The sequence below is a fragment of the Panulirus ornatus genome, chromosome 13, assembly GCF_036320965.1.
Source record: "Panulirus ornatus isolate Po-2019 chromosome 13, ASM3632096v1, whole genome shotgun sequence".
Lineage (NCBI taxonomy): Eukaryota > Metazoa > Arthropoda > Malacostraca > Decapoda > Palinuridae > Panulirus > Panulirus ornatus.
This window is the reverse complement of record NC_092236.1, coordinates 53,724,021-53,737,434: the sequence shown is the minus strand read 5'-3', so window position 1 is coordinate 53,737,434 and position 13,414 is coordinate 53,724,021. Positions and strand designations below refer to the sequence as shown.

At 49.7% G+C, this 13,414-nt stretch overlaps 1 protein-coding gene across 5 annotated transcripts in view; it reads right to left on the bottom strand.

Annotated features, from left to right (window-relative positions):
- aPKC (protein kinase C iota type) overlaps positions 1-13,414 on the bottom strand; it is a 298,184-nt gene that overhangs the window by 218,247 nt on the left and 66,523 nt on the right. The window contains exon 1 of one of the 5 annotated variants that reach the window (XM_071668953.1): positions 12,163-12,494. The exons of the other annotated variants lie outside the window; for them this stretch is intronic. The gene's annotated coding sequence lies outside the window, so the exon portion shown is untranslated. Of the gene's footprint in view, positions 1-12,162; positions 12,495-13,414 lie in introns of those variants that run through there. 5 annotated transcript variants of the gene reach the window in all.

Genomic DNA, 13,414 nt, shown 5'->3' with positions numbered 1-13,414 from the left:
GGAGAACAGCAGATGTAGCACCATGGATAGTATGTAAGGTACAGGTATAGAGCGGCAGGTAAGTGACGTACAGTAGCGGGTGAGAACCATGGAGAGTAGGTGAGGTGATGGTGACAGCAAAGAAAGGTAGGTGAAGGTGGGCGAAACAGATGAGGGTAAAGCAACGAGGAGGACTGGGTATGTATGGAATAAGGGAAGTCTGACCAGTGGGCGACTTGCTATATGGCCGGGAATGTGGCGCGGTGTTGCTACTGGCTCTGTTCCTCGTGTCCGACACCACAGGGCCAGGAGGAGCGAGGTGGGTTATTGGGAAGTGGATGTTACTGCTACTGGCTATGTTGCTACTACTCCCCCCACAACACAGCCATTGCTGCTGCGGCTCCTCCTGCTGCTCCGGCTTGGATCACTCCACGATCAATGTCTAGAGCCAGGTGCTGGCCAACACGTCCACCTCAGGATCGTTATCAAATTGAGGGTTGCCTACGGTATTTACGGTCACGCACGGTTAGATATATATGCAGAACAAATGGTCCTATCCGTACAGTACGTTCCTATAAATATTCCCGTCAACTGCGTTATGACTTGCGTAACTCAACGCTCTCCTCCTACAGCTATCTCGTCTAACCTTCATTCAACTGGACCTGACACTCACTACGACAGTACCCATACATATATTCGTCAGGAAAGTGGCCGTGATTTTTCAGAAATCCCGCGTCAAACTACTTCCCTGCACGTGAGGGCAGTTCGGAAAGAGAATGAAAAACACATTGTTCGTAGTCAAGTTCATCGTAATGATACGTCTGTTCAAGCATTCAAGATAACACCAGACACGGTGCGTACTAATGAGCTCACGAATACCTACTTAACCGTAAATGGGAATGGGGAAAAAAATGCGTTTCAGCCGTTCACCCGTATACCTGTAGTATACACAAGGCAGATCCTACCTCACACCTAAGGGCACGAGAGTTCTAGAGTGACTACGGTCATTAAGCGTACCTGTTCAACTTCCTCCGGGTGCGTGCACCTTCTTATCGATCCATCCATCAAACACAGACACGCACACACATACACACACTCCAGTTGTGCTCGTAAATTTCAGACGCGAGTCGCCGGCCGCAAACACTACACGAAAAGCGCCCTGACAACCCGCCACGTACGTCATACGTAACGAGCATTTACACAATTTTTTTTTTTGGGGGGGTAGGAAGTCAGAGGGGAGGCCACTGTAGTTGTAGTACGTCCGGCACACAACTTACGACGGGACCCGTAATTTCGGAGCTTTTATACAGCCAGTTTGTCACAGCAGGAGGAGAAGAGGGGTACCTGTACGTGTACAATGATATCTTGACTATGCCATCTACAGATGGGCAGACCACTCAATCGCAACACAAAAATTTCCCACGACTCGCAACGCCAGACCCCCCAACCACCCATCAGCACTCTTTGTCCTCCCGCCTACAACCTGGACAGCAGCCACCTCCTCCCCCGCACCTGGTGTTCCATCTGCAGCTAATGAAAAACCAGCGTTCTTCCCTCACCTTAATTAAGGCCATTTGCACTGTGAAGAGGAGGGACATACGGCCTCCCCTCGACAAAGGGACGAAATCTGCCTAAAATACATTCCTGGGGACATCAACGCCATCAGCATTACCGGTAATGCTCAAACATACGCCCACAGAGAATAGGCCTCTGCCAAAAAAACAATTCTGATAAACAGAAGAAAGTCTGATTTAGAGATTCTAGCGTGATGTAAACACACTAGAACAAGGATGCGTGGAAGACGTAAACAAACTGTAAAAAAGTTAACGTGGTTGAGGTAAACAAGATTGAGAGTAAGTGCAGCAGGTGTAAACAACACAGAAAAAGTGTGGCAGGTGTAAAGAAGATAGAACAGGTCACTATAGCAGATGTAAAAAATACTGAGCCCGCAAGAGTGGCAGGTGTAAACAATATAAGACAAGTGAATGCGGGCAGGCGTAAAAAAAAAAAAAAAAAACGTAAGTGTACGGAGAGTGTAAACAAGGCACAACAAGCACAGGCGACAGAGGTTGAGCAGGTGTGCCGCAAGACGACTCTTAACAGCCACGATCGTGATCCCCTTTTTTTAACAACGATGCCACCTGTAAACACAACCAACCAGCCGTCCAGTCACCGCGCGTCTGGGCACACGAGAGAGATCCAGGCCGCCACCGATCCAGTCACGGATGGTATCTGGGTTCCACTGGAAGGCTGCGACGAGTTTTACATCCACGTGTGTCCTGGAGTAGACGCGCCTCCATTCTGAAGAAGTCGGCTGAAGTGTGTTGCCCACGACGGCGCTGAGGCACCAGGCCTCTGTGTCTTTCCCTCTGTGTCCGTGTGTGACCGGCCCTGACACTCATCTTGAGCGTGTCACTCAAACCCACACTGACTGTCATGTGTGTGTCTGTCAGCCACCGGCGCTGGCACTCGTCTGTGTGTCTGCCACTGTACCCAGCACAGGCTGTCGTCTGTTACGTCTGTCAGTCACCGGCGCTGACACTCGTCTGTGTCTGTCACTGTCTCCGGCACCGGTTGTCGTCTGTTACGTCTGTAAGTCATTGGCGTCGACACTCGTCTGTGTGTCTGTCACTGTCTCCGGCACAGGCTGTCGTCTGTATGACTGTTGCTAAAATGACAGGCGTTGTCTGTACGTCTGTTACTGGATCTGGAGCTTAGCCGTCGTCTGCATGTCTGTCACCCGTAGCTCTCCCCCCGCATGTCTAACTTTTTGACAACGTAACGAATCAGCTCGGCCGGTTCAAAGGTGGCACGCGGTCTAATATTGACATAACCTTAATTAGCTTCGGAAGAAAGTCGAGAGAGAGGTTCAAGGCCACGGGAGCAGTTCCAAGGACGCCCCAATCAGCGAGGAAGGTCCGACTGACCGTAAACTTCAACCCCTCCCCTCTCCACCTTTCCCCCAAGGATGATGTAAGCATCGTAACCTTCCCTCCCCCCGTCCTCCTCCACCACACCATCTGCCCAAGGTGGCACGCATCCAGAACGGCTGGTCTGATGGATGACTCTAGCTGTAAGCGCTGGTTGCTTATATCCGTCTCCCCGCCCTCCTTCATCCTCTCTCTCTCTCTCTCTCTCTCTCTCTCTCTCTCTCTCTCTCTCTCTCTCTCTCTCTCTCTCTCTCTCCACATCCCATGCCGGCCTATTACCCTCAAACATGGCCCGGGTCGTGACGTCATGGCACACCATCGACCGCAGTCACAGGGACAACAAGCAACTACCGACATGTCTCAGGGCAACACACACCCAACATTACGAGCATGTGATGGGCCTCCGAGCTCAGAAGGGACTGGCGAAGCCCAAACGGTGTCTCGGTTCCTAGTCAACAGTGTAGAGAGAGAGAGAGGACGGTCCTGTCAAACAAATACATTTCCTAAATACTAAATAACTATTCCAGTACAACATTGCAGAGGAGAGAGAACTCGACTTTAGGATCAGGCCAGGAGCAAAAGCACGGACATCAAAATGGGTGTGTGTGTGTGTGTGTGTGTGTGTGTGTGTGTGTGGGGGGGGGGGGGGAATAACACTGGCCCACCCCATAAAAAAAAGAGGTGCCACTTTTATTTCCCCAGGATGGCCTACTCCGCCACACTCGCTCGTTCCATCCACCAGACTGGTAGACCCCCAACGACACACACTTAATGAGCACCCAACCACCCGGGGAATAACCCTACTACAACAACAATAACAAGTGACCCTACAACCTATAAACTGAACAGCTGAGAGGGATTTATACTTTTGCGACACGTAGTTCGAGCAACAGACAGCAACCTTAACAACCATCAACCATTATCTCTATACACACACACACACACACACACACACACACACACTGAAACTGGCCACCATAGGACTATGCACGTAACAGGCACAGACATGGCGAACCAATCTATCAACAACGAGCATCTATTCCATTGAGCCGGTGTGAGAACCGTCCACTCCTCCCTGAACGGTTACGTCCCCATAACCTGGGGTGTGTGTGTGTGTGTGTGCGTGTGTGTGTGCGTGTGTGTGTGTGTGTGTGTGTGTGTGTGTGTGTGTGTGTGTGTGTGTGTGTGTGTGTGTGTGTTCATGTCAAAAAGACACACGAGCGTCCTGCAACAGAAGTGAGAGAGTGATCATTTAACGCAATACCTGGAGAACTGAGGCGGAGACACGGAGTAACGAGAGAAACGTTCACAAGAAAACTAGATTCCAAATTGGGAGGCCATCCCTGATGAACCCTAGCCTGACATCTACGCAAAATGTTTGGCGAAGGAGAAAAAACAGTTGTAATTCAAGCAGAACGATGCGGTGAGAGCTACGTGCTATACCCTCCACCAAGGCGCAATCTCGTTGTAAGGTGGGAGGAAGGTGACACCAGATAAGTAGAGGCCAGGTGTTAAGTGACTAGTACCAACGACACCCATCTACATTAACAATACCAGAGTGTACCTCCCTCCCTCACTCACCATGCACATGGCGGCCAAAGGGACGTGACCCAGCACACGCGCTCAGAGCCCTCGACCTCGTTCAAGCACTGTGTCACTTGAGAAACCTCACAGGGAAACCTGCCCCACACCCCCTTCTAGTCCTTCACAGGATTCACAGACGTAAACAGACCAGCGCACGCCCACTCCCAAGCCATTACCACTGTGGGAAATAAAATAAAAAAAAAAACACCACCATTGACCAATTAACCCACCATATCTCTCCCTCGCCCAAAAGAGTCGGGGTCAAAACACGTGAAATATCTAATACACACAACACTAAAACGTTGCCCGCCAATAATAAAACTCAACACGACTTGGTCCGCAAAAAATTGGAGTAACTCTCACACGAGAAAAATTGGAGTTCGGGTTCTGTTTTATTAACTACACTGGCCAGTAAGTATAATGTTCCGGGTCGCTAATAAGTCACGAGATATTTGTGTTTTTCAAGTCATAAAAAAAAAAGAAAAGTTTCTGCAGTTCATTTCGAATTCAGTCCTATACTAAATACACATATACCAAAAAAAGCATGCTTTCCAATAACACCGGAATTAGAGAGAGAGAGAGAGAGAGAGAGAGAGAGAGAGAGAGAGAGAGAGAGAGAGAGAGAGAGAGAGAGAATCGTGGGTGTGTGTGTATAGCAGAGCTAAATGACAATTTGCAAGCCGGAGTTTACGAGAAGCAAATAAATATGTAGCAATACAGTCCATGGGATTTACTGCAAAGCCGTTCACACACACACACACACACACACACACACACACACACACACACACACACACACAGCTCAAAAGAAGACCTCCCCAATAAGGCCTTCCCAATAAGAGCCAGCCAGCCGGAGGACAAGCAAGCAAGCAGTCATTCAGTCAGTCCCCGAGACCACCCCTGCTTTATGTGTGTGTGTGTGTGTGTGTGTGTGTGTGTGTGTGTCTAAAGTTGGAATGGAATTACATCTGGGTCATTCATTACTAGGGGGAGGAGGAAGGAGGGAGGAGGAACTCCAAGATAGAAATTTAGACTCACTGTCGACCATGCGCTCAAGGATACAAACCTTAACCGCTCGAACACGACCACGGTAAAACTCTCGACTCGTCTTGACGCACCGCTACAACGAATGGCAGCGTGTACGGACTTCATTCGACATAACCCTTCGGATCTAATATGCCATAGGCTTTCTAAGCTTACCATGGGCCATGTCCCGAATTCAAGACACGACCACTCATAAAATCTGAGGGTCGAGTTGGAAGTAGGCCGTAAACACCAGCCGCCCAAGTGGAAGGACTACCCGTACCTCCGCTGGTGGCGGGAGCCACCCTTTAACACCCTCCCGGGTCACGAGTGGCGGTCTTGGCATCCATCTGCAGCTAATTAAAGCAAGACGGGATAATCCCCCTTAACGTATACCGCACACCTACTCTCCACTTCATCATCTTCGCGTCTTCCTTTTTCGATCTTATTTTCCACGGGTGCGACCTCAAGGAGAGGAAGAAGAAGAGGTTGAGGGGCTGTTCTCCAGTCACGAACACAACACCCCTGGTGGCTGCGGGCAGGGCAGCAAGACGAGGGGTTTGCGATGAGACGGTTGATTATCAGTGGAGCCTCTTGGACCGGTGTGATGTACGTGTGGAGCACGGAGGGGGTGTGGGTCAGTCGGTCCACCAGGGTAGGCAAGGCAGGCAGGCCGGGGAGCGGGGTATATATATATGTGAGCCACAGAACCCTGGACAAAGCCTCGTCTGCAGTTGAGGGAAGAATGGAATTACCTTCACTTTCACCGAGCCAGCAGCTATGCCTCGACACACACACACACACACACACAAACACACACACACACACACACATCACGCCCTCTGCTCGTTAAGACGTAAATCCTTTCTTAATTCTCATACGTATCTCACCAGGCAAAAACAATCTTTCCAATATTCTCCGTCAGTGCCAACATACATCACCCTGCTCAGTCATAACGTAGTTATCTCCCGGTAAATAACTTAGTCTCGTGCGTCTCACATTACGAAAGCTCCCACCTCAGACAATCTCTCGTGCTTCCTGCCGCCCTTTGCCCAGCATTTTCCTTCAAAAATGAGAGAGGACAGAGCCTTACTGCATGTCTCCTGGTGTCCGTCCCTGTGTGTGTGTGTGTGTGTGTGTGTGTGTGTGTCTATGCCCCCCGCGTCCAGGCCCGGGCAGCGGTCTCTGCGCCACAATCATCATTATCCCCGTGCTCACGCCACATAATCTACCGCAGTCCTTCCATAATACACTCCAGTCTCATTACACACCATGTTCCTATTTATACCCGCCAGGAGCATTTCACCTTGTCAAAGGCTACCCCCTTACATCTGCAACGGTGTGCACCCATCCCAATGTAATGGGCGAGCAATGTGTGGTACATCCACCCGACCAACGAACGTAGTACAGCGTACAATGGGTGACCGCTGGGCTTTCGTGACGATATATCCACACTGGGAACACTGGCAGTCCCAGAATATCCTTTACATCAAACTGACCTAAATATCGCATCCTGGAAAATCTTTAATATATTCTGGAGTAAATATTTGATAAATCTCTGGACGAGGGACTCGCCCTGAGGCTGTAATATATGCAGGACCTTAAAACGTCCTCCTCCTTCAGATAATAATAATAATAATAATGATGAACTGCATTTAAGTACGTAGCTTCTTCTTCAGTTCCACGCTGCAGCATCATATCTAGACTTACGACACCCTCGACGTATATCTACGTCCCATAAGAATCACTCAAATAAGTTCAGTCTCAAGTTACATGTGATGGGTACAACACACGAGATGATGACTGATGACAAGGCCGCCAGCGAGTTACATGTGATGGGTACAACACAGAGATGATGACTGATGACAAGGCCGCCAGCAAGTAATCCAACATTACCCTTAGCGTAGACGTAAGCGACTGATTGACGACCTTGGGTCCGCCGTTCAAACTAGTTGGCAAGGACACTCGACGTTGCCTCATCGCCCCTCCCCACCACCACCACCACCACATACTTTTATTGAGGCAACGTGTGAACCACCCGTGTGCGATCCAGGGAGCAGCCTGTTTCAACCTGATTTGGGGTCGTCAAACTCGTCGGAAAAAAAAGGGACTTGTGACCATCTCTGATATCAGGTGGGTAAGTTTCAAGAGCAATCAACACAAGCTCTCTCTCTCTCTCTCTCTCTCTCTCTCTCTCTCTCTCTCTCTCTCTCTCTCTCTCTCTAACTGTAAGATAATTACCGTATCAATTCATTTGCAAGTAGCGTGTCTGACAACCCTTAATGGACCGCCATTATCCTCTGCACGTGGAAACACGAGCATGTTCATGTACGACAACGGTACATGTGAGACGAAGCGCTCACACACACACACACACACACATTATTTATATATATATATATATATATATATATATATATATATATATATATATATATATATATATATATTCCTATGAGTCCACGGGGAAATGAGACACGATAAGTTCCCAAGTGCACTTTCGTGTAATAATCACATATATATGGAGTGTATGTGAACGAATCAGGCCGTTTTTCGTCTGCACCTGGTGGTATCTACCTTCACATGTTTTCACACTCAACCGGCAGAGAGAGAGAGAGAGAGAGAGAGAGAGAGAGAGAGAGAGAGAGAGAGAGAGAGAGAGAGAGAGAGAGAGAGAGAGAGAATCGCCACTGGCAAGGCTCTACCATCGTCGAGGAGCTCCTCGCTTTAAAAGGACTCTAGCGTCTCCCTTCTCCTGCACGGAGTCCAGCCTCAAAAAGCGGAAGATACGAAGTGTCGAGCGCTTACGTGTAATCACAGGTCAGTCCTGACGATATAATTATAAGAAAGCGCTTGACACTTCGTATTTTCCTTCTCCTTGTGGACTTACCTGCATATATATATATATATATATATATATATATATATATATATATATATATATATATATATATATATATATATATATATTTATTACCCACCGGATGTTTTGCTTGGAAAATATCAAAAACATTGAAATCAAATTCCATGACCAACGGGCAGAATTTTCTTCAAGATATCAGAGTGAGTTCCAGGTCGAACTTGTATCATACGCCTCACGACCTAAACATCATCCAAACAGGGGTCTTACTGGTCTTATGCCATTCAAAATGTCGAACATGCTTGGGAAACAACGAAGCATCAAGAGACCGGGGGCTAATTCTGCTGGCTTAAACTGTGTGACTCCCAACCGTACTATGCAGCAGGCGACACAATATTAGTAGTGATGTGTATAGGGCTGTGTCGAACAGTGACACACACACACACACACACACACACACACACACACACACACACACAAAGCGATCTCCACAACAATCGGGCCAAGGTCAACTCTCAAGATAATCACTTCCCCCCGCAGGCTATCGACGTAATTGGTCTCAATGGGTCGGCCAAATTAGGCGTCGGAGCGTGCAATAATAACTGTGTGACTCTCCCGACCCCCTTTAGTGGCCGCGACTGTCTCAGCGACTTCTCCACATCCCCCCCTTTCGCACGAGACGACGCGCGTCGGCGGGCTAATATACGAGAGCAGACTTTGCTCCACAAACGCGCGCGAGGCATGCACGATTGGTAATAAATACTATGTTGACGATGGAGGAATCCAAAGACAAACAACCCATAATCAATTAGATTAAGCCATCCAACATCACCTCGACCAGACGAGTCAAAAAGAAAATCTTATCCGCGAAATACAACCCGCCCCGAGCCATGAACTGCAGTAAGGATACATACAGGCCCCGAGCCACAAACTGCAGTAGGCTACAGGCCCGAGCCACAGAGAACTCAGGCATTAGCTAACACGCCGCCGACACCAACGCCAACATCAAGCAAGAACCACACACACACACACACACACACACACACACACACACACCGTGAGGATTGTAGATCAATGTTTCCGAAATGAAGGTGTTGAGCGAGGCTTACGACGAGGTCGTCGGGCCTACAGGACGGTACCGAGCCAATACTCATACTGTGTCCTCCACTTAACATATGAATGGCCAACGTTTCGTACATGTGTACGCATTTCCTACCCGACTGTACACAATGGCTCCCTCCAAATTACCTGGCACAATAATCACACATGTTGCCACACAAGCAACACGACACATACATTACACGTTAAAATTTTTTTTTTTCTTTTTTCTATCACTCCTCTTAATTCACAGTGCGTTGTTTAAAGAAACGAATTCACACGTCCTGTTGTTCAATAGACAAAAATGTAGTCCAATCAGTCACGATAAAGAAGAATATATTCAAATCAAGTGATGTCAACACTGAGCGAATTCAGTAGGGATATGCAACAGTCAATAGTAAGTTACACTGCGGCTGGCAAAAGCAGCAGGGAACATGGTGACAATACCGTGATCTTTACTTGGCTATCGCCAGCGGGTGTAATCGCACGAACAGCAGTCAAACCGGTATTGTACCTAAAGGTACCGTCAGCTATACAACCGCACAGCGGTACTAGTACGGTGCTGTAGACGTCCAGCGGCCAGGAATCTTAGGAGATAATAACAGTAAGAACGACGAGGGAGCAATGCGGCAATACCGCCCGAGCAACAAGTACCGTCCAAGGCTACAGCAGGTAGGCGAGTGGGGGTGGGGCAGGAACCACTACATCAGGGCGCTGGTGTCACCCCGGCGATGACCGGGGAAGTCATCCACTTACAGTGACCTCCTGAGGGCGTGCCACCACACGACGAGAGGGATGTGTCGGATCCCGGACACCGCAGTCCACAGCCCCTGTATGGTACCTGTACCATTGCCCTCCATTCTATGGGTCACGTACCATTACCCTCCATTCTATGGGTCACGTACCATTACCCTCCATTCTATGGGTCACCCAGCATGTATCCCTGTAGAACTGCTACAATCATCACATCTACCACCGTACCGGTACAGTCGAAACAAACACTGACCCAACTCTAACAGAACTTGCGTATTTATGAGTATACTACAACGACTAATACTATACTACTAAAAAGGACTGTGCATATGTTATACTCCCCATTAGGACACCCATCCTGAGGAAAGACTGGTGGGGAATGCGACCGATTACACATAACCTCCTGACGATGACAACGGCAATGCAGAGGCAGGCAGACTAGGACGACGGCGGGTGAGGGAGTGGCCACAGCCCAGCCCAGCCACCCATCCACCCGCCCAGCTGGTCAACAAAGTCATCGCTTCACGGACACGCCTGCCTCCCTCCAGGCCATGACCACGTCACTCCCATCACACTACCGCAGCTCCAACCCTACACCACTCCACCAAACCTCAACCCTACCCATCACACTACTCCTTACGCCATTCCGCCACAATGACCCGACCCTACCACTCAACCAAACCCTCCCACACGTATGAACTAAAACCAACCATCCAAGACTTACCAGCCTTCCTGCAAACTTCACGACCCTGATCACTCCCGCCAACCTCACAGCAACCGAGCGCTTACATATCACGCAGGCACCTCCCTCATATATGCCATATGCTGCAGCCTTTAACAGTTATATGTCCTCCGGGTTTAAATCGAGTGTAGCTCAAGGAAACCCTACATAGAATGGTCCAAAATACCCCATCTATTTTCAGACCCTGATCGATGATGGATGTACACGAACGTGTGTTGGTAGAGGATCACTCCTCACCCACGGGAAATCGTACAAAACAAAATGCAGAATAATTCACGAGATTTCACAAACAGAACACCTAAAGACGAATCAACTCGCGAGATCGTCATTAAATCTAAAGCAACAGGTTCAATCTTGATCGTCCACGAACCTCCCCATGATAAAATCCGAGATTATACACGTCATAGAGAATCATCCCCGAGCATCAAGTCGCTGTACAGCTTCACATAGACTGACATCACCTTACAAGAATTTTTTTTAATGTTTTTGTCCCCTCGTGGATATGAAGTGTTACTGCAGTCACATGCTCCTTTAAAGATAATCTCATACAATTATCTTTTTAACAAAACAGGAACAGAGACTTCTAGACCACCCTGTGCTGACAGACGTTCAAGTAGGTTCTTGAAAGTTGGTTTTTAAAGGAGGTGGGATTCCATTCTCTGACCAGTCTCACAGAGAAGGAATACCTCTGATGATCATGTCGCTGAACGCAGCTTGATGAGGCTGAAGCACTTGCGACTTCGCGTCGAAGCTAACCTGGAACAGTTTCTCCGGTGACCTACCTTCGTTACCTACCAGGATCTTGTAGGTTTCCTTCAAGTCACCCCTTAGCATCTACGAATCTTAAACCACCTACTACAATAGTAACGTCAACCACCCACCACAAATATACGCATCAGCCACCAACAACATATAAAGAAGTCTTCCAAGTGTACCACTTCACTTCCACAATGCTATCTTGCACTGCCACTGCCCTTCAGGTTAAATGGGTTAATTGATGGGGAGGCCCCGGGACACGTGTCGTCGACACGGCACGTCCTTACAGACTCTAATCACCGTGTTATCTTAAATCTCGGAGTTTCATCATCGTGTTCATCTCGTTATCACTTTTACACTTTCACCATTAAAAAGGGCAGTGACTACACTTCATCCAGGGAGCTTGACGAGGTCACAGTAGGGATGGACAGACGTACGGTGAGCCAAGAGGATGAATGGGTGCAGTAGAGGGTGCGGGCGTGGGCGGGAGGGACGGGGAGCGTGGAGCGCACGACACGAGAAGACGGCGGCGGGAGCGGGGAGGATCACAGGCGGACGTCACCAGTGCTACAGGCAGACTGACCCGTCCTTCTGCCGGCACCCGCCAACGGACGCACCGCGTCGTCCCCCCCGGACACCTGCCACATTCCCTAGCAAGCTAACCAACCCTCATCCCTGCCTCATCAGCACCTTGATCCCACCAGTCACATTCCTCAACCCGTAAACTCCTCCACCGACGAACTCCGCCACAACCGTACTTCGCCGGTGCATAACTGTGGTCATGTTGATCACACACCTTGCATTACTCCCCTCAGCAACCAATCTCTCCCTCCCCCCCCCTCAACCTCTGCTGTACCAGCGGCTACACACACACACACCCACCCCCCATCCCCACCTCACACCACCTGCCTCCTCAAACCCTCTCGGCAGTCTTTATCACAAGAACCAACAGGAGGCGAAGGTCAACTGGCCCGCCCAGTAATGTAGAAAGAGGACCAGAGTTCTGTGTGTGTGTGTGTGTGTGTGTGTGTGTGTGTGTGTGTGTGTGTGTGTGTGTGTGTGTGTGTGTGTGTTTACCTGCCGTGGCGGGGGTCTGATATTTCCTGCCGTGTGGCTGGCTGGCTGGCTGGCTGGCTGGCCGGCCGGCCGGCCAGGTAGGTGCCTCATGAGTCATACCTACCCAGGTGACGGGCCAGCTAGCAGCAGCAGTGGGGCATGGAGGGACAATCGCCGCTGGGACGCATCCGTCGCTACCCGAACATCCTACCCACCGCCAAGTGCCTCTCCCCTTCTACAAACACACACACACACACACACACACACACACACACACACACACACACACACACGCTTGTTTAACAAGAACATAATCTTATCCACCAGTGAACAACAACAGCAACAACAATCTCAGAAGAATTAAGTTACCGTCTGGCCAGGCCACAGTGTTGGTGCAGCCGCCACGGTCGCCTCGCCGGCCGGGCTCCCTCCCCTTGACCACCACCCCCAAGGAGAGCCTCCTCTGCCTCCCTCCCTTCCTCCCATCCCGACGACGATGCTCCCAACCCCCGAGACCCACCCGTAGTTAGCCATTATCCCGCCGACCTCCATCCACCCCGAACTTAGCGGCTCGTGCAGACAGGTGTCCCAGCCTCCCGCCGCCTCACACTCCTGCCTCAGGCTTCGGGAGGG